Source organism: Pseudorasbora parva, chromosome 21 (genome assembly GCF_024679245.1).
Source record: "Pseudorasbora parva isolate DD20220531a chromosome 21, ASM2467924v1, whole genome shotgun sequence".
Classification (NCBI taxonomy): domain Eukaryota; kingdom Metazoa; phylum Chordata; class Actinopteri; order Cypriniformes; family Gobionidae; genus Pseudorasbora; species Pseudorasbora parva.
Genome location: NC_090192.1, coordinates 38,080,624 through 38,105,163, shown reverse-complemented (window position 1 = coordinate 38,105,163; position 24,540 = coordinate 38,080,624). Strand labels below are relative to the sequence as shown.

At 38.7% G+C, this 24,540-nt stretch overlaps 3 long non-coding RNA genes across 3 annotated transcripts; 2 read left to right on the top strand and 1 right to left on the bottom strand.

Annotated features, from left to right (window-relative positions):
- Positions 1-1,002: 1,002 nt before the first annotated feature.
- Positions 1,003-7,549, top strand: LOC137056232 (uncharacterized). The gene is made up of 4 exons (XR_010900247.1): positions 1,003-1,303; positions 2,775-2,816; positions 4,927-4,991; positions 7,298-7,549. It is a non-coding gene; the product is annotated as an uncharacterized lncRNA (long non-coding RNA).
- A 2,621-nt stretch (positions 7,550-10,170) lies between these two features.
- On the top strand, positions 10,171-12,009 carry LOC137056357 (uncharacterized). Its single transcript, XR_010900308.1, has 3 exons — positions 10,171-10,640; positions 11,082-11,170; positions 11,715-12,009. It is a non-coding gene; the product is annotated as an uncharacterized lncRNA (long non-coding RNA).
- A 231-nt stretch (positions 12,010-12,240) lies between these two features.
- Positions 12,241-24,204, bottom strand: LOC137055972 (uncharacterized). The gene is made up of 3 exons (XR_010900147.1): positions 24,086-24,204; positions 13,668-13,763; positions 12,241-13,364 (listed from the first exon to the last, which is right to left on the bottom strand). It is a non-coding gene; the product is annotated as an uncharacterized lncRNA (long non-coding RNA).
- Positions 24,205-24,540: the final 336 nt, after the last annotated feature.

Sequence of the window (24,540 nt, the reverse complement as noted above, 5' to 3'; positions counted from 1 at the left end):
GTATTTTTATGTAGAGTCACAGTTATTAACAATTCTTAATATATGGGATTCAAAAAGCACTGTTTACTGGACAAATGGCAATTTCATTTTTTACAGTGTGGGTCCTGCCATCCATTTGGATGTTCCTTTAACACGTCCCACCTACCTAAGCATTGTTGTAGACCGTGTACACCCTTTGATGGAAAACGGTATTTCCTGGTGGCTGTGGCTCTTCCAGCAGATAATGCTCCTGACACAAAGCAGAGGTGTTGTCTTGGCCTCAAAATTCCCCAGATCTCAATCCAATCGAGCATCTGTGGGATGTGCTGAACAAACAAGTCTGATCCATGGTGGCCCTGCCTCGCAACTTACAGGACTTAAATGATCTGCTGCTAACATCTTAGGGGTCAGGGCTGTTTTAGCAGCAAAAGGGGGACCAACACAATATTAGGAAGGTGGTCATAAAGCCTCATTTGTGTATGGTGTAACTTGTATGGAATTATGGCAATATTAGCAAACAAGTGTTGCTTTGGACAGAGCATCCACCCTAAATCAACAAGTTATGTTATAGTGCCACACAGTAAAAGGGAAAATGAAAGTTGACAATAGGCAAGATTATTTCTAAAGGAAAGGTCAGTAATTTGTACAAATGTAAAAGGGTCATTATAGGTCACATGAATGTAACTGTAATGCCACCAAGATGCAGAAATTGAAATTAATACATATGCAGTGTTTACGCTGTATGTGTTTAGCAGAGTAGGGGTTGGTATATATATATATATATATATATATATATATATATATATATATATATATATATATATATATATGTGTATATATGTGTATGTATGTATGTATATTTATATTATATATATATATATATATATATATATATATATATATATATATATATATATATATATATATATATATATATATATACACACACACACAATTTAAACAATTCATTAATTCATTGTCTCTCTGTATTGCTTTGAGCATGATTGGTTATTCTGACTGTCATCCGGTATACTGGCCAATGACAAATGCGCGCGCCTTTTACAGGTCAAATTTGAATTATACGTTTGTTGTAGAGTGAGTGTGTGCGCTGCTAACGTTAACGTTACTGCTCGGGCATCTGTAATGCAGTAGCTAACTTCGGTTCTGTTCGGTTTTACATGGATTTCTACATTGGTTATTTTTTTAAAAAATGTTTTATATTTTGGGCGAATTTAAGTTGCGGGATGTTAATGGAGGACAAACAAGAAAAAAATTCATATGGGCAACTTTTACCAACGTAACGGACATATTGGAACTGCAGAAGGTAAGTTAACTAACGTTAGTTTTATTTTTATTTTTTAAAATCTTCTGTTACATCAAGATATAAATGTTTAAGTGATAATCAAATCGCGATTACCCCAATAACGACATTAGTAAGTTACATACTGTAATCATTAACTACCAGCTATCGTTATTGTCGTTGTTTGCATGTGTTAATATTATAAGCTAGGTTTGAGATAAAAAAAAAATCAATATAGAAGCTTTGGATTGAGTGAACTGACTTTTGAAAATACCTCTGTTAGTAAGTAAGTTAAATAGCTAACAGGGTTGCCAACTCTCACGCATCTGGCGTGATTCTCACGCTTTCAGGCTCTGTCTCACGCTCTCACTCCGCCCAACTCAATCTCACGCCAAATTGCCAAACCTGCTTTTGATATTAAACAAAGCTATAAGCTTTAATTTTTTAAAATGTGTTTTAATGAATTTCAAACAATAAATAGCGTTTTGGCGCTAATGTGGCATAATGTTAAAGCCAGAGGCGTTGAGAAGCGGAGTTGCTCATGCTCTCGTCTCCCTGCGGCGCGCGCTGGTGCACGTGGCCCATGAGCGCTCAATACTTCTAGCGCTCTGCCAATGCATTTAAATGGCTTAAGCGGATACACAACAGTTTCACTATATAGATGTTTGCTGCAAGTTTTGGTAAACAGTACAGCTTAGTGTTAGTGTGTATTGATTATTAAGTCAGCCATATTTACAGGATCGTTTTTATTATGGAGAGTGATAGAGATTCAACATTGTTAACATTAATGTTATTCTTGTATTTAGCCCTCAGGTATTCCTTACTATAGGTCACACTCATACTCATTAAATTATATTTATTGAATATTTTGAGGAGATCTTTTGGTACTAAATACTATTTGTGCAACAATTATTGTCAATAAATGACCACTTAAAACATTTTTCTTCTAATATTTGTATTTCTTCTAAAATTTATATTACAATTAGTGTAGTAATTAATATTAAAATAGAGAATTCCAATTCAAAGAGGCAAATTAGTCATTTTGTGGCTAAAAAATATTAATGTTTATTTGTAATGCCATTAGGTGCCTTATGGCTCTTTAATAAATATACATGTATCTAATAGTTGCTCAAAAATATATTGCAGTCTTTGCATTCTAATAAATATTTAGATATGATGATCAAACACTAGATTTCTTTAAATGTGAAATTTCAAAACTTAAATAACCTGCATCCTAATCTTTTTAATGAATAATGATACTTATATAAGCAGTCACAAGTGAATATTAAGGAATGGCACATATAATTTGACCCATGTTTTATGTATTATTATGTACAGTATATATACTAGATATAAACTGATACTGAATCAAGATCAAAAGCATTACCCCCCCCCCCCCCCCCCCCCCGGCCCTCAAAAAATCTCACTCCAACCTAAACTTAAAAGTTGGCAACCCTGAGCTAATATTGTTGTGTTTGTTTCCCTCATGAACCAGAAATTTTGGGAAGAAAATCCAGCCTCACGATCTTCAGGGGTGGTAAGTATTGTAATACTAACACGAAGACAGTGAATTGATAACGTTACTGATATGCACAGTAGTAACGTTAGTCATTTTATTGGAAGTTTGTCGTTATGTTAATATTTAATTTCATTTGTTGAAGATATGAAGGTCATTCGTGTGGGAGACAACACATGAAAACAGAAGTAACGTTTCACATGTAACGTTAATTCAGGTTTAGACAACATATGTGTGAGTAAATGATAAGAGAATTCTCATTTTTGGGTGAGCTATGTTTTTAGGGTCTTGTTTCCAATCTTGGAGTCATTAGAGCATACTTTATATCTTTTGGGGATCATAGTCATGTTTCCCTTATGTGCCATATAAACGTGGGGAACATAGGAATGACCCCCAATGAACCCAGAGTTGCCAAATTATAAGTGTTAAAGGGATAGTTCACCCAAAAATGAAAATTAGCCCATCATTTACTCACCCTCAAATCATCCTAGGTGTATATGACATTCTTTTTCTTTTGTAATATAATTGTATTCGTCTGGAAGAAGAATCATATACTTCCTAGGATGATTTGAGGGTGAGTAAATTATGGGCTAATTTTCATTTCTGGGTGAACTATCCCTTTAAACCCCTCCATTCAAATATAAAAATGCACATAGTGCCTCTGGCACAACCTGAATATGAATCCCTATTCTCTATGACTATTACATCATGCTGGCCGCTAAGATTTGTTACACTAGGGGTGTCACTCCCACAAAATATTCAAGGATGTTGTTCAGTTATTTAGTATTATTATGAATTCTGGTTAAAATCATTAACTTTGAATTTTCTGAACTTCGAAATAAGCACATTGCATGGCATCATTACTCCAGTCTTCAGTGTCACATAATTAAAATATGCTGATTTGCCATTGAGATTTGGGGAGTTTGGAGGCCAAGTCAACACCTCAAACCCGTTGCTGTGCTCCTCAAACCATTCCTGAACCACTTCGCTTTGTGGCAGGGCACATTATCCTGCTGAAAGAGACCACAGCCACCAAGGAAAGGGTTTCCATGAAAGGGTGTAAAATAGTCTGCAACAATGCTTAGGTAGGTGGGACGTGTTAAAGTAACATCCAAATGGATGGCAGGCCCCAAGGTTTCCCAGTAGAACATTGCCCAAAGCATCACACTGCCTCCGCCGGCTCGCCTTCTTCTGGTGCCATGTGTTTCCCAGGTAAGCGACACACCTGGCCATCCACGTGATGTAAAAGAACACGTGATTCCTCAGACCAGGCCACCTTCTTCCATTGCTCCGTGGTCCAGTTCTGATGCTCACGTGCCACTGTTGGTGCTTTCGGCGGGGTCAGGGGTCAGCATGGGCACCCTGACTGGTCAGCGGCTATGCCGCCCATACGCAACAAACTGCGATGCTCTGTGTATTCTGACACCTTTCTATCAGAACCAGCATTAACTTCTGGAGCAGTTTGAGCTCCAGTAGCTCGTCTGTTTGATCGGACCACACGGGCCAGCCTTCGCTCCCCACGTGCATCAATGAGCCTGTGCCATGAGCCTGTGGCCGGTTCTCCACTGTTCCTTCCTTGGAGCACTTTTGATAGATACTGACCACTGCAGACCGGGAACAGCCCACAAGAGCTGCAGTTTTGGAGATGCTCTGACCCAGTCGTCTAGCCATCACAATTTGGCCCTTGTCAAACTCGCTCAAATCCTTACGCTTGCCCATTTTTCCGGCTTCTAACACATCAACTTTGAGGACAAAATGGTTACTTGCTGCTCACTTCAATTTTCACTATATATATATATATATATATATATATATAGTATACACGGTGTGTACGGCTTTCTTTTATATATATATATATATATATATATATATATATATATATATATATATATATATATATATATATATAATGTATGTATGTATGTATAATTTTTTTTTTTTTTTTAGCAACATAAAAATATGATGAAGCTTGTGCTTGTCTTTGAGAGATTAAAATTATGTTTGACTGCCTGTTTCTTTCCAAGTATTTTTGACATTTCCTTTTCCAACTGTGATAACTGCTAATGATAAAACTTTAAAAGTAGATAAAGCTCATTTTAACTTTTTTTTATTTTATTTTCCTTTTCTTTAGATCAAGCATCGGAACAATGTTTACAGGGCAGAACAGGTACCAACAGAGAAACAAGTACATCACTAGTAAGTATCAATGCAGTATATAAAACCATAGACCATAAAGGTATAATGCACTCCAAAATGCTCTATTTTCCCTTCATCATGCCATCCCAGCTTTCCACAGATTGTTGGAAAAGTGATTCATCTTTTGAGTCCATATAGGCCTACAGTGTGCATAATTACACAAGGTGATATTCTGATCTTATTTTTTTCCAAGCACATTTTACCCATTTCACACAAGTGTGCCACACAAGTCCTAAAAACTGACTTGTTGTCCATCTTTTTTACAGTCTATGATTCCACACCATATTAATCTTGATAACTACTATTAATTTATTAAATCATTTATAAGGGATGTATAATTAAAGAAGGCTGAAAGTGAAAAAGGCTAAAAGGTAAAATGGGCTAAAAAAGAGATTTAACTCAGACTGAAGAGTCAAAAATTATTAAAATGGAATGATGCAATACTAATGCAATAATCAAAATTAAGGTGTGACCATTGGACAGCAAAATGCTTATTGATTCAGCAGGGTCATACAAAAACAGGCCGATTTTCCAGAACTGCAACCTACCTGGAGTCTCCTGAAGTGCAAGGTGTCCTGACATCTCAGACACTTCAGTTAGGTAAAGAATCCTAAAAAACACCATTTAATAAGAATCAAACATGAAGACATACATAATAGACAGATTGAGAGTGACTCTTGTGATTCTTATTAAGTGGGGGTCATATTTCAGGGTTCTTAAAAGTCTCTGATATCCTGACACCTTGCACTTCTGGAGACTATGTAGGTTGCAGTTCTGGTGGTGTCTGGTCCTGTGGTTCTGGAGACTAAAGGGTTCCTGATGGTTCACAACTAATTCACCTTAATTCATATTTGTTTTAGAAGTTAATTTATTTCTTCACCTGTTTTTTTTATGACCCTGCTGAATCGATGTTTTGCTGTCCAATGGGCATGCCTTAATTGTGCAATTTCTAGTATTGCATCTTTCTCATGGGTATTTAAAAAAGGACGTTCCAGTCTAAGTTAAATCCTTTTTTTTTTGCCCAGTTTATCTATAAATGAAAACCTGTGTAATAATGATGCACACCTGAATACAAGACATTTTTCACTCCGAGCCTTTCTTAAAAAAATATATCACTTATAATTTTGGATTTGAATTGGTAAAATGTGCTTAGAAAAATAAATCTGAATATAAACTTGCATTATACTAAAGCATGCTTCAGAAACTACATAATAATAATAAGTTATCTTATCATGTGAGCTTCACAATTCTCTTGGATTATTGTCATGATGTGTATACTGACGTGTTTGTTAAAAAAATGTTATACAAATGACAATAATTTATTGAAAAATCCCTGTTTGCACAATTCTACGAAAACAACTAAATAACTCTGTATTAATACATTCTAGACAAGTGATTTGGCAATTTCATTGGTAAAGAATGCATATGTGCGCAGACCTACCTTGTCTGCGCACATATGCATTCAAACACGCATACCTATAAACTAAACATCTAATGCGCATGTGTGTCCATCACCATTAAGTTTACACAGAGATAACGGTATTGTTTTCAAAAACATTGTGTTTTCAGGCCACCAGAACTCCATTGTTGTGTAAATGAATGTCCAAAACGCGTTGTGTAAACGTCCCCTTATAAAGCATATATATTTTTTAAAAACCTTGTCATTTTTTAATTGAATTTGCCTAATTAAACTCATCTGAACCACCTAATCAAGGTTTTCAGGACTACCAGAACATTCCAGGCAGATGTTTAGAGCTACACTCTGCAGGAAATTCTACACACAAACTGAAGGGATAGTTGACACCAAAATTAAAAGTCTATCAATCACTTACTCACCCTCATGTTGTTCCAAACATGTATGACTTTCTTTATTTTGATCAATTTGTTTTCAGTGTTTTTTTTTTTTTTCTCCATACAAAGGAAAGCAGTTTGGTTGCCAACATTCCTCAAAATATATCAAGAAATAATTATACAGGTTTGAAACGACATGAGGATGAGTTAACGATGACAGAATTTCCATTTTTGGGTGGTAAACCATCTCAAGTATTTTCATGTCTTTTTAGTTAGTTAAAAAATATGCCGTCATTAATCCTATATTTAATTCCCTTAAAAATATTGAGGGAAAGACCCTCAGCTACCAGACCCTACCATATGAAACAGAAGACAAAAAGAAAACTTTAATTACATTAAATTGAGCTTGTTTAAAGTAAAAAATAATTTAAAAAAAAAAAAACATTTATTAAAAATCTTTTTTTTTTTTTTTTAAGACTTTTCAGAGAATCATAGTGTTCTTTTTTTCTTCCCAGATGCACCAAGGACCCTGCTGATTACTGGTATTTTGAAGGATTGTTCTTTATCTGCTTTATCTTCTGGTAACAAATCATGGATCTTTTTTTTTTTTGTTACTTCTTAAAACGCTTGTTAGAATTCTGAATAAAAGACTGTTATATTTGTAATCAGATATCTCGAGTTAGAGACGGTTTGTGGATTGTACCCCCCTCATTTGTGTTGAAATCCGATGGCTCAGTGAGGCTTGCATAGCCAGCAATGACATTTCGTTTCTCAAGATCCATTAATGTACTAAAAACATATTTAAATTAGTTCATGTGTGTACAGTGGTTCAATATTAATATTATAAAATGACAAGAATATTTTTTTGTGTGCCAAAAAAAACTGACCGATTTCAAAACTGCTTCCTGAAGCTTCAGAAGCTTGACACGCTGGTCGCGTGTAAAACCGCCAAACTGCTGAAATCATGTGACTTTGGCTCTCCGAACTGCTGATTTGACACACTGATCTATAATGCTCCAAAGCTTCTTGTTTTGAAATCGGGCATCACTATATAAGTCGTTATTTCGTTTTTTTTGGAGCACCAAAAATATTCTCGTCATTTTATAATATTAATATTGAACCACTGTACTCACATGAACCGATTTAAATATGTTTTTAGTACATTAATGGATCTTGAGAGAGGAAATGTCATTGCTGGTTATGGAGGCCTCACTGAGCCATCGGATTCAACACAAATATCTTAATTTGTGTTCCAAAGATGAACGAAGGTCTTATGGGTGTGGAACGGCATGAGGGTGAGGAATAAGTTACATTATTTTCACTAACCCTTTAACATTTAATAAATAAATGCTGTATAATTTTAATAAACGTTGTACATTTTGTAAAGTGTTACACAGTCTTGTATAGCCATAATCCTAAAGTTTGAGAATTTGATAAAACTATTGTTAATTACTGAAGTAGTTTAAATGTTGTATTTTATTTATATCAATATCAATAATTTAATGATGGAATCATTCCATTTTATTTAGATTGTTTTACATAATTTAAACACTATTAAATTGTGGAAACAAATGCTGCAAATCAGAGTTTGAGTTGATTTGAATTCTTTTTATACTGTTTTCAGACTTATTTTATCTGCCAAAATAAAATTCTTAATTTTAAATCTTTATCACGTCTTTGCATTTTATTGAAAGAGTTTGACTGTAATAATCTGGAAAATGCTTGTAAAATAACAGTAATTTTCTGTAGAACTACCATTACCGTCATTTTATTGAAAGAGTTTGACTGTAATAATCTGGTAAATGCCTGTAAAATTACAGTAATTCTGTGTAGAACTACCATTACCGTCATTTTATTGAAAGAGTTTGACTGTAATAATCTGGTAAATGCCTGTAAAATAACAGTAATTCTCTGTAGAACTATCAGCGCCGTCATTTTATTGAAAGAGTTTGACTGTAATAATCTGGTAAATGCCTGTAAAATTACAGTAATTCTGTGTAGAACTACCATTACCGTCATTTTATTGAAAGAGTTTGACTGTAATAATCTGGTAAATGCCTGTAAAATAACAGTAATTCTCTGTAGAACTATCAGTGCCGTCATTTTATTGAAAGAGTTTGACTGTAATAATCTGGTAAATGCCTGTAAAATAACAGTAATTCTCTGTAGAACTATCAGCGCCATCATTTTATTGAAAGAGTTTGACTGTAATAATCTGGTAAATGCCTGTAAAATAACAGTAATTCTCTGTAGAACTATCAGTGCCGTCATTTTATTGAAAGAGTTTGATTGTAATAATCTGGTAAATGCCCGTGAAATAACAGTTTTAAACTGTAAAAAAACAATCATAAAAAAATGGTAATTGACTGGCAGCAGCGGCTGCCAAACAAAAACCGTAAAAAAAAGGTAAAACACCTTAATTTAAACAAGGAAAAAATCTGTAAAATAACATTGTTTTTCAATAAATCTTTTAATGAAAATTTCTGTAAAATTATTGTTTTTGCATTTTATTTGAATTAAGATATTTTACTTTAATTTTACGGTTTTTGTTTGGCAGCCGTAGCTGCCAGTCATTTACCATTTTTTTACGAGATTTTTTTTTACAGTGAGAAACACAACCACATACACACTGCCGTTAAACACGGGAGACTAAACAATCCAGGACAAGGAGCAAACAGAAACTGTGGGCTAAACTACACAAGAAAACAAAGGAGTTAATGAGATTAACCAGGCAAATCAAGTACAATCACATTATGGTTTATGTAAGGACCGTTCATGTATTTTTAAAGGGATAATAGCCCTAGTTAATAAATAGTTAATAAATTATAAAGTAAAATTTATAAAGTATACCTAGCTTCCGGCGGACTGCCTTCTGTATTCAATTTACGAAAAAAAGTGTTACTAGCACGACGATGACATCGGACGTAGCATTAGCGTTTTGAACTGTGCGAGGCATTTAAATATCTAAGTAAGTTGAAGGTGTAGAAGAACCGAACAGACTGTGAATCAGCCAGTCAATCAAATCCATAGACTGTAAAAAAATAAATAAATATGGACGTTTTGAAGCGTAAAGTATAGGGACGAGCTGGCTGTTGCCATCTTAGCAGCACGTCATCATGTATCTCTTCTTCTGGATATCAAAAAATGGGCAAAGAGGCGGGATGTGGGCGGAGCTGAGGAGACGTAATGTCTAACAGACAGCAGATAAATGGCTACCCACCTGCCACTCAAAGTGGCCACACCCTTAATTATGCAGAACTTTAAATCTTTATATAATGTAAACGAATGAGTTATAAGAAAATTCATCCTCACAGTTGTCATGAAGGAAAAAATGGCTGTTTAGACCAAAACTATATTTTTTACCAAGCTGTAAACATGTTGTTGTTTTTTCAGCTGTAAAGTTGGGCATTTTAACATGGGGCTCAATGAGATTCTGCTCCTTCTGGAGCCTGTCTCTAGTGGCCAGTCGATGAACTGCAGTTTAAGACCGCGGGAGGTTGCGCTTGATCAAAACGCACTCAACTCCTAGAATAGCAATGCCTGAGTCTCAGACCTTTTTTAGGCATTCTGTTGTACACATTGTGATGGTTTTATATGTCAAATTTATTTAGTTTTATTGACCACAAATATTACCATTGATATATGTCTGACAGGGGCACTTATTCATTTTGAAAAAGGGCAGGAGCTCAAGCACCCAAAGCTTCCTAACCACTAGACTATTTACACTTACTGGGGGGTGAATAAGCAATAAACGGCTGTGTGTGGGAGTCTCATACTGAAAGTAAAAGTTTATTCTGTTGGTTAAATTCTCTCGTGAGCGGTAGAGAGTCTCAGACGCTGAAGACACACAGGCGTGAGGTGAGCAATAACTCTCTCTCTCAATAGGAAAACAATCTCCTTTATATTTACTAATCCATAACCAGGAAAATCTTTAATGCATCTATGTATGCCGTTCTTGTGTTATGTGATTTGCACATGTTGCAGATATTTCACAATGTCTATGATCTATAGAAAATGTTTTTGTGAGTGTTTGTGATCATTTTGTCTGATTAATGTTGCGGTGTTGATTTGATTTGATATATATATATATATTTTTTGCGTTCAGCCAGATTATACAATGCAATAGGCTAGGCTATACATTAGTTTGTTTTTTTATGTTTTGTGAAACTGTACAATTATTAAATTCGATTCTGACATTACTGCGCTTTCAGTAAATAATCTCTATTTGTCTCTAGCGCTTCCTCCTACTTAATAAAGTTAAACTTCTGATGTACATTCGGTCTCCTTTTTCTATTGCAGAATCCGAACCATGAACGCTGTAGGCATTAATGCAGTGCAGCTTCTCCTTCTGCTCTGGACTCTTACTGCTGTCGGTCAAGCTCATGATGGTAAGAGAATAAACTTCCCCCTAGAAGAGTGTGTGTGAGGTTTGAGGAAAGGTAAAATCTGCATTGTAAAAAAAAAAAATTGTTGGTTTAACTTAAAAAGTAAGTAACCTGGTTGCCTTAAAATTTTGAGTTTATTGAAATTAAAAATTTGAGTTGATACAATGAAGGAAATTTGTTTAATAAATAGAAACTCAAAATATTGTATCTGAACCACATAAAACATGTGATAAATCATGAAAATAGCACTATTTGGCATGTTTCACTGCGTCATCAGAAATAAAACACACACAATTACCCAATATGCTTACAAAATTTGTTAATAATATTTTAATAAAGGTTGTCGAATCTCAAAAAATGTCATTGTATTAACTCAAAATTTTAATTTCAATGAACTCAAAATTTTAAGGCAACAAGGTAACTTTTTTTTCCAAATATTTTTTTACAGTGTAAAGGCTACAATGAAGAAAAAAAGGTCACATCTGATTAACAACTATTAATATTATTTAATTGTTGCTGTATTATGATATACATTGTTATTTTTCAGATGACATCAGTGTAATCTGTGAGAATGCGACTGGAACTGAGGGAGAAGAAGTATCTCTCACCTGCAGCGTCTCTCTGAAGTGCTCTGAAAGATGCATTTTAAAGTATAAGTTTATATACCCGGACAGCTATAATGACTCAACAATCTGTAGAGAAGAGTTTCCTAATGACTCCTGTGAACAGAGAGACAGATTGACCTGCAGCTTACCTCCAACTACAGCAAAGACAGAACAATTCAGATTCTTTGTGCAAACACTGTGTGGAAGAGAAACAACAGAATTCACTGTGAACATAACAGGTACTGTATATAATACTGCTGATTATAATTCAATCAAGTGTTTGCACATTACATTTATTTTCACTATTCTACACTGTATTCCCCAACAGGTTAAATGAACTCAAAATATTTGATGAAACTGATTACCTCAAAATATTTATCTATGTTAAAGAATATTTTAAGCAACTTCTACTTAAAATTATACTTTTTTAATGCTCAAAATCTTTAAGGACAAGGATAAAATTAAAAAGAATAATGTGAGAAATATATGTTTTAAGTAATTACTACATTAGTCAGACAAGCTCTTTAGACTCCAAATCTTTGAGAAAATGAACAACATTAAAACAAATAATTTCTACAAACAAATATTTTAAGTAATTACTACTCTAAACTAGAAACATTATTCACACTCATTTTTTTGAGGAAGCTGATGAACTGAAACATAATAATTTGACAAACTAAAAATTTAAGTAATCAGTACTTTAAGTTTGGATAAGTTCAATGAACCTGATGAATTTGAAACCATTGTTAAAACTAACAAAATTGACACTGGAAACAGAGTTGTTTTTTTAAAGTTATCACTCCTAATAATATATTGAGGTTATGTTATGACTCATTCAGTTCCTCACACCTAAACATTGTCAATTCAGCCTCTTATATTTTTAAGTTAATTTAAGTCTATTAAAAACACATTTTATTGACTGTTTATGTTTATTAATTTCCTCAAAATCAAATATATTTAAGTTGTATGATTCAAATAAAAAACTATTCAAAAGACAATTTCACTGCAGATTCCTTTTCTTTTTATTTAACAGAAAAACCTCCCTAGCAATGGGGTTCATACAGAAAATCAAAGAAATAACAACAAAGGTAATAATACTCACAAAACAAAATTAATAGGCCAACATAATAGGCCAATCCAAAAATAATAGGTCGACAATAATAGGCACACACACATTAATAAAAAGCGGGGGGAAATGGTATTCCATTTCTTGCTTGATTATAAACATGCTGGCAGTCCAAACAATGACATTTGGAAAACAGACTTAGTACTCATCCATCATCAACTCATTTTTAAGGCTAAGCAGTCTTGGAGGTAACCGCTTCAGGTCATCCAAACCCATTATAATTTTCTGAATGAAATTGAATGTGTATGACAATTGTTTTGGATAATCAAGGTGAAGTGCATAAATTAAGCCGAACAGCAAAATGAACGCCTCGGTCAACTCCGCTATATCACGCACAACAAAATCTCCCTCAAGAACTATAGAATTGATAGCAGGACCAAACTTCACAAGGGAGTCCGTATCACTTGAGACAGTGAGAATAAGCAAGAGCTGCATCCGAGATGTCTGACAGGTCAATTTCATCTGCCTGAAGAACATGACAGTAATTAGTTAATGAGTAGAGTAGTCAATGAAAAACACTACATGTGTATTTAATATAATATGAAATACCAGTGAATGAAAAGTTCAGGTGAAATTTCCAAATATGACATTCTTGGTGAATTACTGTGGTATGATTAAATTGCTATTCTGGTGGCTAGGAAGATGGTTGGGGTTGTTGTCTTTTGGTTGCAAGGTCAGAGAGGGTTAAATAGAAAGAGATATACAGAGAAGACAAAGTAAGAAAAAAAAAGAGAGTGAAAGAGGACACACAGTTGAATCAAAAACTTACATTCCAGGTCTTAAAAAATCCAGCAGCATCTTCCCGCAGGAAGATGGGAAGGGCCCGCAGAGTAACTGTCCGTCTGCTGTTGATATCGACGTCTTCCTAGAAAGACAGAGGGATTGTGGGGTAATAGGAAGACAAATCAGTAGAATATTAATCCTACGCATATATTAAAGGTGCACTATGTAATTTCTTTTCAGTAAAATATTCACTCAACCCTAGACTTTGTGTATCCCTGTGGAGAGATACAAAGGGATAAGATTAGGCTAGGCTATTGTCATTGGGAAATAAATGCATACAAAACACTTATAATAATATAGGCTACACATTGGCTACATTGTGACACTAGTAATGGACGTTAATATAAGACAGATGCAATCACTGCAGTGTTACTTTTCATTACATCTAGCAGCTAATGCGAACCATGTAGCCTATGGCAACTAGCTAGGTAGTCTACTAATAAAATGTTTAAAAGCGTGCTGCCTGTGTGCCTGGCATGTCATGTGTTTGACAAAAGTCGTGTAAGTTATGAAACATTGCTTTGTATGGGATGATTTTACACTCACACAATAACTCATGAACTTGATAAATGTTGAAGAGCTTTTACTATCCGTAAAAAAATTACTATTTTACTATCCACAAACAAATGCCTTTTAACTTTAACAAGTCATAACACCACAAAACGCACTGACAAGATATGCTATATGACCCACTGTTAAAAACCACAACAACAACATTCAGTGTTTATTTTTGTGTAACATGAACGTCAATGTTTAATTTGTGTGACTTTACCAAAGCGTTTGATTTGTAGGCATATGTATTCCTCCAGTCGCGAGCCTGTGCGCTTTATCTGACGTTTCAGGCCCGCCTGGCCCGGCAGCTGCGCACGGACTGGGACTAAAATAATTCAGACTGACAAAATAATAAAAATGACCTTCTTCTTTTAAATAATAATAAAATCAATAAAAACGACATTCTTCTTCTGAATAACAAGCGTCATTAAGAATAATAATCATAATAATAATAATAATAATCTTACAAATTGTCATGTAAATTATTGTGAATGAATGGTAGTTCCCTTTCGAGAGAGGTTCCTCGTATTACGTATGGGAAAAACTCCTTTTCTCGAGAATGTGAAGCAAAACTTTTAATAAAGGTATCTATGTAAAGCGCAGTGAGCTGCACGGCCATAGCCCAGCGCGAGGAGCGCTCTGATTGGCCGGGCTGCGGCAACTGCAGGAACCTATGGTGAGGCGGCTGAGAGGAACGAACCAATGGGGGGCGTTCCAGAAGCCCGCCGAAAAAGGTGCTTATATTTGCCAGGGATGTGATTTTTCCGGATTAATCCGGAATTCCGGATTTTCCGACCTGAAAATGTGACCTACGTAAATCATGCAGATCTGTAAAAAAAAAAAAAAAAATGGCGGGGGCGGGGGGGATTGGGGGGTTGACCGTCATCTCACAGCCGTCACCATGGTAACCCGGGACGAAACCACGATCGCAGGATGGGCAACAAGCAGTGTTGCCAACTTGGCGACTTTGTCGCTATATTTAGCGGCTTTTCAGACCCCTCTAGCGATTTTTTGTACAAACTTCAGCTACTTTAGTTTATAAATGTCGCCAGTACTGTCCTGCGAGCGCGAGGTCTTATTTCCCCTCTGTCACACACACCTCTCTGCGTCTGCCCTGTTCAGTGAATGGCTGAGGGGAGCTGCACGCGCATACAGACAGCAGCTGACAGACGTGAATGAGCGAGCTACACATGAGCACACAAGGTTGCCATCGATTTCTCACTTAATGTTATCTGCTTCTTTTGTTTTATATTTAAATAAATGAGCTATGATGAGTTCCATCTCTTGTGCTTATCACTTATATTACTCTCTCACAGAGCTTTAGTTCATCCAGTTTCTCAATTCAGATTTTACACATAATTTTTTTTGTAATTCACTATATCATATATTGTATGACAAAAAGGTATAGGAAATGAAAACATTTATTGGACAATCGGCTGTAGGCTATTATATTATTGTAAAATATAGTAGGCTAAATGAAATACGTTACGCAGGCTGAACGCAAGGACGGCGTGATGACGTCACTAATATGCTAGTTAACGCATAACGTCATCTAGCGACATTTAGCGATTTTTTTGGCAGGCTTTAGCTACTTCTTGGAAAATAGTTGGCAACACTGGCAACAAGGACTGTATCGTGACAAGAACATCGCCGGATCGGATGATCTGGGTATACTATTGCTTGTGTCTATATATAACCTATAAGTTACTAATTTGACTTTGTTGTCGATTGATTAGATGATCGATTTTGATTGATTTTCCACTATGGCAGGATGTTTAAGCTGCATTTAACATTAACTTGACAGCTAACATTACTTGTATTTGCTAGCACTAGCTATATATGCAAACAGCGCGCTTTTCGGCGCCCCCCGCTTTTTTCACGTCAGTTTGGGTGACAAAGTCATCTGAAGCCATTCCATAGCTTAACCCTTAAATGCATGACTGTTTCGCAGAACATCTTACATTAAATATAGAACCTTACCCAGATCTATATTTAACATGGATAACGTTAGACCTCTACCTGTCGCGATAATATATAAAACTCCTGATGTTAGAGTGATGTAACAGCTACAGAAGAATAAAATAAAACCTATTTCGTTACCTTTTGGAGCTTGGAAGGGTTCAGTTTGAGCAGATGTTTAATACCATCATCATATTTCCTCGTCAGAGATCGTTTACCAGTAGATTCAGCATCTGCCTCATATTCGCGATCTCCAGCATATTCTCCAAACTCATTTTCAATGTCTTCAAAATCAATATTTTGCTCACTGACAGCTTCTTGACCACATCCATCATCAAGAGACAGTGACACTAATATTTGATTGTGTTTAATACTTGCTCTCTGCAGTAAATCACTAAGCCATTTCAAGTTTTGCAGATTATAATTATTATTGTTTCGTTTTCTGTCAGAGGTAACTATGAGTGAAACGTCACTTCATCATTGGGTATCAGACATTGCCACCTTGTGGAATAAATGTGAATTGCACCCCCATTTCGTCATTATAGATTAATTTATCATGCCAGGCGCAAATTCCAAAAGAAACGTGTAGAGGCTCTAAAAAAGCTTTCTACAAAGGCTAAAGAGTCATACAAAAATTGAGGCCTTCTTTTGACATGAAAATGTGCATGTTGCACATTTAGCTATTAAAATTGGGTATAAATGCATCCACCAAATAATTAGTTTTTTTTTCATACTGTACAAAAAAGTTATTACAATAAAATGTATTTTTTTGTTCAAATAAGTTGTTATGGGTCCTGCTTTACTGTCCGTATTGATCCGCCACCAGTTTGATCGGCGGGGTGGGGGTGGTCTATATTATAAAATATGGTATATTTTCCTGCTTTTTTGTCCTTAGGCAATCACATGCCTGATTTGCATACAGGAGGCTATATAAGACCCTAATTCGCCATAGGTGTCAGATTTTATCTCCTTCAGCGATACCTTCGCTGGTCTCCGGAAGAAGCACCGCCGTTGAAAAGGCACCAGCGGAACCTGCAGCTGAGGACGACGGACTCCCTCTCCGCCTTCTCTGCCGTTCCAGCTACGCCATCCGGCGTTATATATCCTTTAAACTGTGTCTATGTTGAGTGTTATATGTGTTTGTGTGTGTGTTGCCGCTGCAACGCCACTTCTAGAGCTTACAGGCTTGTTCTACTCGAGGACTCTCTCGTTCCGCCGCGTCGTTAAGCGCCGCGGAAAGACGGAGCTCTTCTCACTCTCCCTCTGCTCTCGTCCCGTCGCGCTGAATAGCGCCGCGGAAAGAGAGAATGTTAGAGGACATGAGCACACTCAAGCCGAAGCTCTCTTCACTCTGCCGCCGCCGCGGCTCTTCTTCCGCCGCTGCCACAGAGTTGTTCCCACTCTTCTCTCATTCCGTCGCGCTACAGCCGCGGACAGAGAATACTAGAGTGAATAGGCGAACTCGAGCCGAAGCTCTCGTCACTATACCGTCGCGCTGAGGAGGCGCCGCGGACAGACGGAGTTTTTCCTCAGTCTTCCTCTTCTCTAGTTCAGTCGCGATATCGCCGCGGACAGAGAATACTAGAGTGAATAAACAAACTCGAGCCGAAGCTCTCGCCGTGCTAGAAGCGCCGCGGACAGAGTTTTACCTCACGCTTCCAATTCTCTCGTCCTGTCGCTCTATCGCCGCGGACAGAGAATACTAGAGTGAATAAACTAACTCGAGCCGAAGCTCTCGCCGTGCTAGAAGCGCCGCGGACAGAGTTTTTCCTCACGCTTCCAATTCTCGTTCAGTCGCGCTGTCGCCGCGGACAGAGAATACTAGAGTGAATAAACAAACTCGAGCCGAAGCTCTCGCCGTGCTCATTCTACCGCCGCCGTGCTGAAGCGCTGCGGACAGAGAATACTAGAGTAAGTTAGACGAGCGAGCTCGGGCTGTTGGGTATGTCAAGAACAATGTCGCTGCAGCGCGCGCTTACTGCCAAGGAAGTTGTAATGGCTGCCTTGTCATGATAGCGCGCGCCCCTTCCACAGCGCGTTGCTGACTGGAGCGCGGCTTACGTCATAGCACGCGCTCACTGTCAGAGCATAAGGGCGTCGGAAAATGGCTGCCAAGCTAAGCCCTTTTTTCACTCTATCACTTCCAGTCCCCTTTATTCAGGCGGCTGGAAAGGTTTTTACACTGTAGACAAAGTGTCCACTACACAGTGTGCACCCCTACATAAGCACTGTTAATTCAGCCTCACAAAATCACAAATAAATCCCGCCGCGGCCGGATTACACCATATAAAGTCAACTAGCCTTATTGCAGTCAACTAGCCTGTGGTCAAACACGCTTGTCTGCATGCGCGCTTTCAGTCTAGACTAGAGCATAACGGCATTGTGGAATGGTTCACATACCACCCGCACTTCCTTACATTCTCCCAGTTCCCTTAAGTTAAGTGACTGGAGATGAAATATTGCAGTCAACTAGCCTGTGTTAAACACGCTCGTCTGCACACTAATGCTGTGTGCGTTTACCCCTGTGGATTTGCTCACTGGTTTGCACCGTGGGTATTCTACGTAGGTTGTGCGCCACTGCACATTGTTTACACTACACACAAAAGAGCTTTCTATGTAGGAAATGTGCCCACTTTACAGTCTGCACTCCTGCACCCAAGCACTTTTCACAAAGTTCACTCTCGCACACACAATATAAATGTGAGGCGTGCGCCCACTGCAAAGCCTGCACCGCCAAAACTAACACTATCCCCACAGTGTTACAAGCAGTGTTACAGCACAAGCAACCCGGCTAACAGGCCCCTATTACTAAGCGGCCAGCCCCCGAATCTAATTCAACCCCTGGCTTTATGAGCCCAGGCCTGGCAGGCCATTCCTGGTATATAATATTGGGTGTTGAACATATAAAACGAGGTTCTCGCTACAGTTTTGCTCGCAGACCCCGCGATTCAAGCCGTGGTCGAGCCCTCTGTAAGAAGCAGTGTCAGTCACGTGCTTCTCGCTGAGGCATTGAGACTGTTAAAGGAGAGAGCGGCGAAAACAGTACACCCGACGCTAGCGAGTCAGGTTTTTACTGTCGCTAATTCCTCATGCCGAAAATGGGTGGCGGTCTCAGGCCCATTTTCCAGGCATCTGAACAAAGCACTTATGACACGCTCGTTTCAAGGTGCTGACGGTGAAACAAATCCTTGCGCACATTCGCCCCGGGGATTGGGTTTTCTCAATAGATCTGAAAAACGCATACTTCACGTTACGATAACCCCCCACCCCCACTACAGGCCATTCTTGAGATTCGCCTTCGAGGGGCAGGCTTATCAGTACAGTCATTGTCATAGACTCAAGACTTACGGCATAAGAACCACCACGTCTTGATAATGTACATAAAATCGCTAGGGCAGCCGAGATCAGACTCTGTTCACTGCATGGCTAAGCATCTCCTTTTATGGGCAGAGCACAATCTGAGCTCCCTAAGGGCGGCTTACGTGCCAGGTATTCTGAATCAGGGTCCGGACATGTTATCCAGAGGACCCATGTCCCCAGGGGGATGGTCCCTTTACCCGCAAACAATTCAGCTCGCACAGCACACGCTGCCCAATATTTTTTCTGCAAACGCAGGGATGCCCTGGCCCATGTTGGCCCAGACTCCCTCTATATGTTCCCTCCGATCGCGACCCAGCTGCAGCCTGTGCTTTTTAATAGCCCCACTTTGGAAGAACCGCACATGGTTCTCCATACTGTTTCAGCTGTCAGACACAGCCCCATGCCTATTCTGCCAATGAAAGGGAAGGTCTGGCATCCCAATCCCGATCTGTGGGCCCTCCACGTATGGCCCATCAACGGTATCCGGGAACCTCTCTGACAAGTTATGAACACTATTTCGGAAGCTAGAGCCCCTGCTATCTGGCAGCTCTGCTTTGAAGTGGTCAGTGGTTTTCTAACCAATGTGCTACGCGAAACATCGACGCACACTCATGCGAACTGGCGGAACCGCTCGCTTTCTCCAAGAGCTAATGGATGCGGGTCGTCCCCCCTCCATACTCGGGGTGTGTGTCTCCGCCATAGCAGCTAGCCACGCTCCGATCGCGGCACATTCACTAGGGAAAAGTGATCTTATTGTGTGTTTTCTTAAAGGGGCCAGGAGATTCAGCCCGCCTTGCCCCTACCTCGGTCCCTATTTGGGACCTCGCCATGGTTTTGGAGGCCGTGAAGGGTTCCCCCTCCTAACCACTTCAGAACACGAGCTTGAAGCACATATCACTCAAAACCGTTTTTCTGCTGGCTGTGGCCTCGGTTAACCGAGTGGGTGGCTTACCTGCACTCTCCGTGAGCCCTTCCTGTCTTGAGTTTGGGTCCAGCAACTTCAAGGTTGTGCTCAAACCGAGGCATGGTTTTATGCTGAAAGTGCTATCAACCCCTTCAGTATGCAGGTCTTTGCACTGCTTAACCCGCGTCTCAGAGAGAATAAGACGCAAACCTATTCTGCCCAGTCAGAGCATTGAGATCGTATCTAGAGCGCTCCGCCCCCTTCAGGCAGTCGGATCAGCTCTTCATTGCTTCGGTGGCCGCACTAAAGTTTGTGCTGTCATGAAACAGTCTCTCACACTGGATAGTGGATGCAGTCCCACTAGCATATAGGTCCAGGACCTAACCTGTCCTACAGGCATTTAAGCCCACTCCTCTAGAGGCATGGCCTCATCTTGGGCTTGGTCGTGTGACATTTCTTTGGAAAATATCTGTGCGGCGGCAGGCTGGGCCTCTCCGTCCACTTTTATCAGATTCTACAAGTTGGAGGTTCCAGCTCTACAAGCAGGGCTTCTCTCCATCTAGGCTCTATCTTGACCCTGGCAAACAGATTGCCTTACATTTTGGCCTGTACACATTAGTCCTTAAGCACTATTCATTCATCATAAGATCCGACTATGTCCGATCAGCTGTTCAAACGAACCGACTCTTCCGGTTCTTCATTCCCCTTATAAGCCGCCTCTGTCGGTGTCTCGGGGGTTTATAACATGTGCTTTGGGTATACTGGGTCAGTCAGCACACACGGCGCTTTACATTGTGTTCCCATACGTAATACGAGGAACCTCTCTCGAAAGGGAACGTACTCGGTTACTTTCGTAACCTCGGTTCCCTGAGAGAGAGGAACGAGTATTACGTTCCGTGCCGTGTTTATGCTTCTCAGGTATCGCTTCAGTCGATCTTAAAACCTGACACCTATGGCGAATTAGGGTCTTATATAGCCTCCTGTATGCAAATATAAGCACCTTTTTCGGCGGGCTTCTGGAACGCCCCCCATTGGTTCGTTCCTCTCAGCCGCCTCACCATAGGTTCCTGCAGTTGCCGCAGCCCGGCCAATCAGAGCGCTCCTCGCGCTGGGCTATGGCCGTGCAGCTCACTGCGCTTTACATAGATACCTTTATTAAAAGTTTTGCTTCACATTCTCGAGAAAAGGAGTTTTTCCCATACGTAATACTCGTTCCTCTCTCTCAGGGAACCGAGGTTACGAAAGTAACCGAGTACGTACTCCACATCACATCATCATCACTATTGTACACCCCAATACATGCCGTGATACGAAATTGCTAATTTTTTCAAAACGTGCTGTAAAATAATGCATTGTAATTTATCATCCAAACAGCTTTAAACTGCTGGAGTGTGCTTCTCAACCTCCACATTATTAAGAGTACTCGTTTTTTTAGATCCATATTTTGTTTTTGTCTGTGCCTTTATTCCCACTCTTTAAACTCTCAAATAAAACAATTTCGTTTTTGTTTTTTTTCACTTCCCTGGTGATGGTCTCGATGGGCGCGTCTCAATCATCTCTCTAGTTCAGTCAGAGCACTGATCAGGGAGTCAGCCCATTGACTTATGTTCTAGTCAGTGCCCTGACTAGTGGACTAGTGAGATGATTGAGCGCGCCCGATCTCCACGTCGGAGAAGTTTCGCTTCTTTGCCGTCTTCTGTGTGTCCATGGCGTAAAATGAGGGCGTGGGAGAGGCGGAGACTTGAATATATAGGGGCGTGTTATTCTAATGACGATCGTTTTCAGCCGCCGCATTTATCAAGGCCAAGTATTGCGTACACCTGGATTGCAGAGGTGCGCACAGTTTCATAAATCAGGCGGTGAGAGGAGTGTAAGAATAATCTTACGCCAACATATACACCAGTTTCTACGCAAGATTGATAAATGAGGGCCATTGTGAATACAAAACTTCGATTTTGTATTAATGCAAGTCAGAATTTGTGCGTGCAATGAACGGCCGTTTCACACCGCAAGCGTCGCGTGAGCAGCAGTAAAGCGGGGGTTTCGGCGGCGAGCCTATTTTGCTGCGCTGCTGACGCTCAATTAAAGTGAAATAACACTTTTAATGGACAAAATAAATATGATTTCACACAAAAAGTGCTTAAAATGCACACAGAAGCACGTGTAGTGTACTTTAACAATAACGAGTGTGTCAAAAAAGAAAACAAAGAATAAAAAATATCTGTAGAAGATTTACCCATTTAAACTTGTTTCAATTATTCAGTTTGGGTGAAACAATAATGGTTATGATTATAAAAAATAAAGTAAACTGGAGTATGTCATTAAAGAGAAAACGAAGAATGAAAAACATCTTTAGAAGATGTACCCATTTAAACTTGTTTTAATTAATCCGTTTCGGTGAAAGTATGGTTATGATTATAGAAAGTATAAAGTAAACTAGCCAGAAAATATAATAAACTTTCTTTAGTTTAGTATTTAGTACTCAGAGGTATAGTATAGGCTTAGGCTCTAGGCTAGCATTGTGGGAGCCGCTGCACAAAGGCTTCGGGCGTCTGCAGCTGCAGTGACAGTGTAGTTACGCTAGCGGTGTGTGTGCATTCGCGGATCCGGTGACGCGCGTGCATTCATTGACTCGTTTGTGAGTCGATCCTATTTGATTCATTTGGATTTTGAGACTTTCATTTCGCCGGTTTGGCCTTGCACGATCCACACACACACACCCACCTGCTGCCTCTAGATGACAGTATTCTGCCGAAACAGACAACGGCACTGTGAACGTTATTCTGCCTATAAGACGCTTTATGTGTACTCGTTATAAAGACGAGGAAAACGCTTAAAAGTAGGCTAACATTAAAAAGGTATTAATAAAAGTATTAATAACGCATACTTTGTATAGGCAAGATTAAATCAAGTTATGAACATAAGCGTTTTCTCCCATAAAAACGTTTATTCCTGCAGTAAAACGGTGACATTAAAAGTAGGCGTACACTTTATTGAACGTGCTATTGCATAACACGCATTTTATAATGGTTTTCTATGGGAGAAAACTGTTGTGATGAATGTAGTGTTCATAACCTGATTTAATCTTGCCTAGCCTATCCGTCAACGGATCCACAAATGCAAATCACGCTGCATGCACAAATTCTGACTTCTTAATATAAAATCGAAGTTTTGTATTCACAATTATGTGTCTATTTGTACAAATTGTATTTTGCACACACAAGTTATAAGGCATTTGTTTGTGGATAGTGAAATACGTCTGCAACATTTATCAAGTTCATGGACAATTGTGTGCATTTATTAATCATTTTGAGTCTAAACTCATCCTATACCTTCAGTGTCCGTCTATAAACTAACCTGCGCGGCCAAAGCCTATATATGATATCACCAGTAACGGATAAAGGATCTTTGGTAGTGCTAAAACCATACGATTTGTCTGTCCAGTTATCCCACTAAAGTAGTGCAACAAGGCTGGCTGGCTGACAGCTGAGACAATTAACTTTAGTTAATTCGCTAAAACATGCAGGTAGCTGCAAAAGGTCTCTCTCACAAGCCTACGCTTTAGCTGAGGTCTGCCTGGAAGATGGCAAACAAATAAATAAACAAAGTACATTAAGGCGTGTCCTTACCTTTGTGTACAGGCGTTACGGTTAGCATGCAGACTGATGTTGTTGATGATGGATCTCTTGATGTTGCTGCCTACATCCGGGTGCGCGCAGCAGTCCTTGCAAACAATGTCAAAGTTTATTTACATCCGCCACAGGTCATTCACCATTCATTGGAATGTCCGATTTTTTTTTATTTGTTTATGTTGGTTTGTATAGGTTATTAGGTTATTTGAATTTGCCATGTTGATATGAACCTCCAATGAAGTTGCACGTCATTATTACGTCAGACGTAATTTCAATCCACTCTTGAACGAAATGAGTTAGGGGGTCAGTTCTACTCATAAACTAAGAGCTAATCTTGTCTAAATAATCAATAACTGGAAACTACTTAAGTGAACTTAAAACTTTTGTGGTGCCTGAACAATATTGCAGCTTTGAGTACAACTCTGCAATTTTATTGAGTTTAGAACACTGTT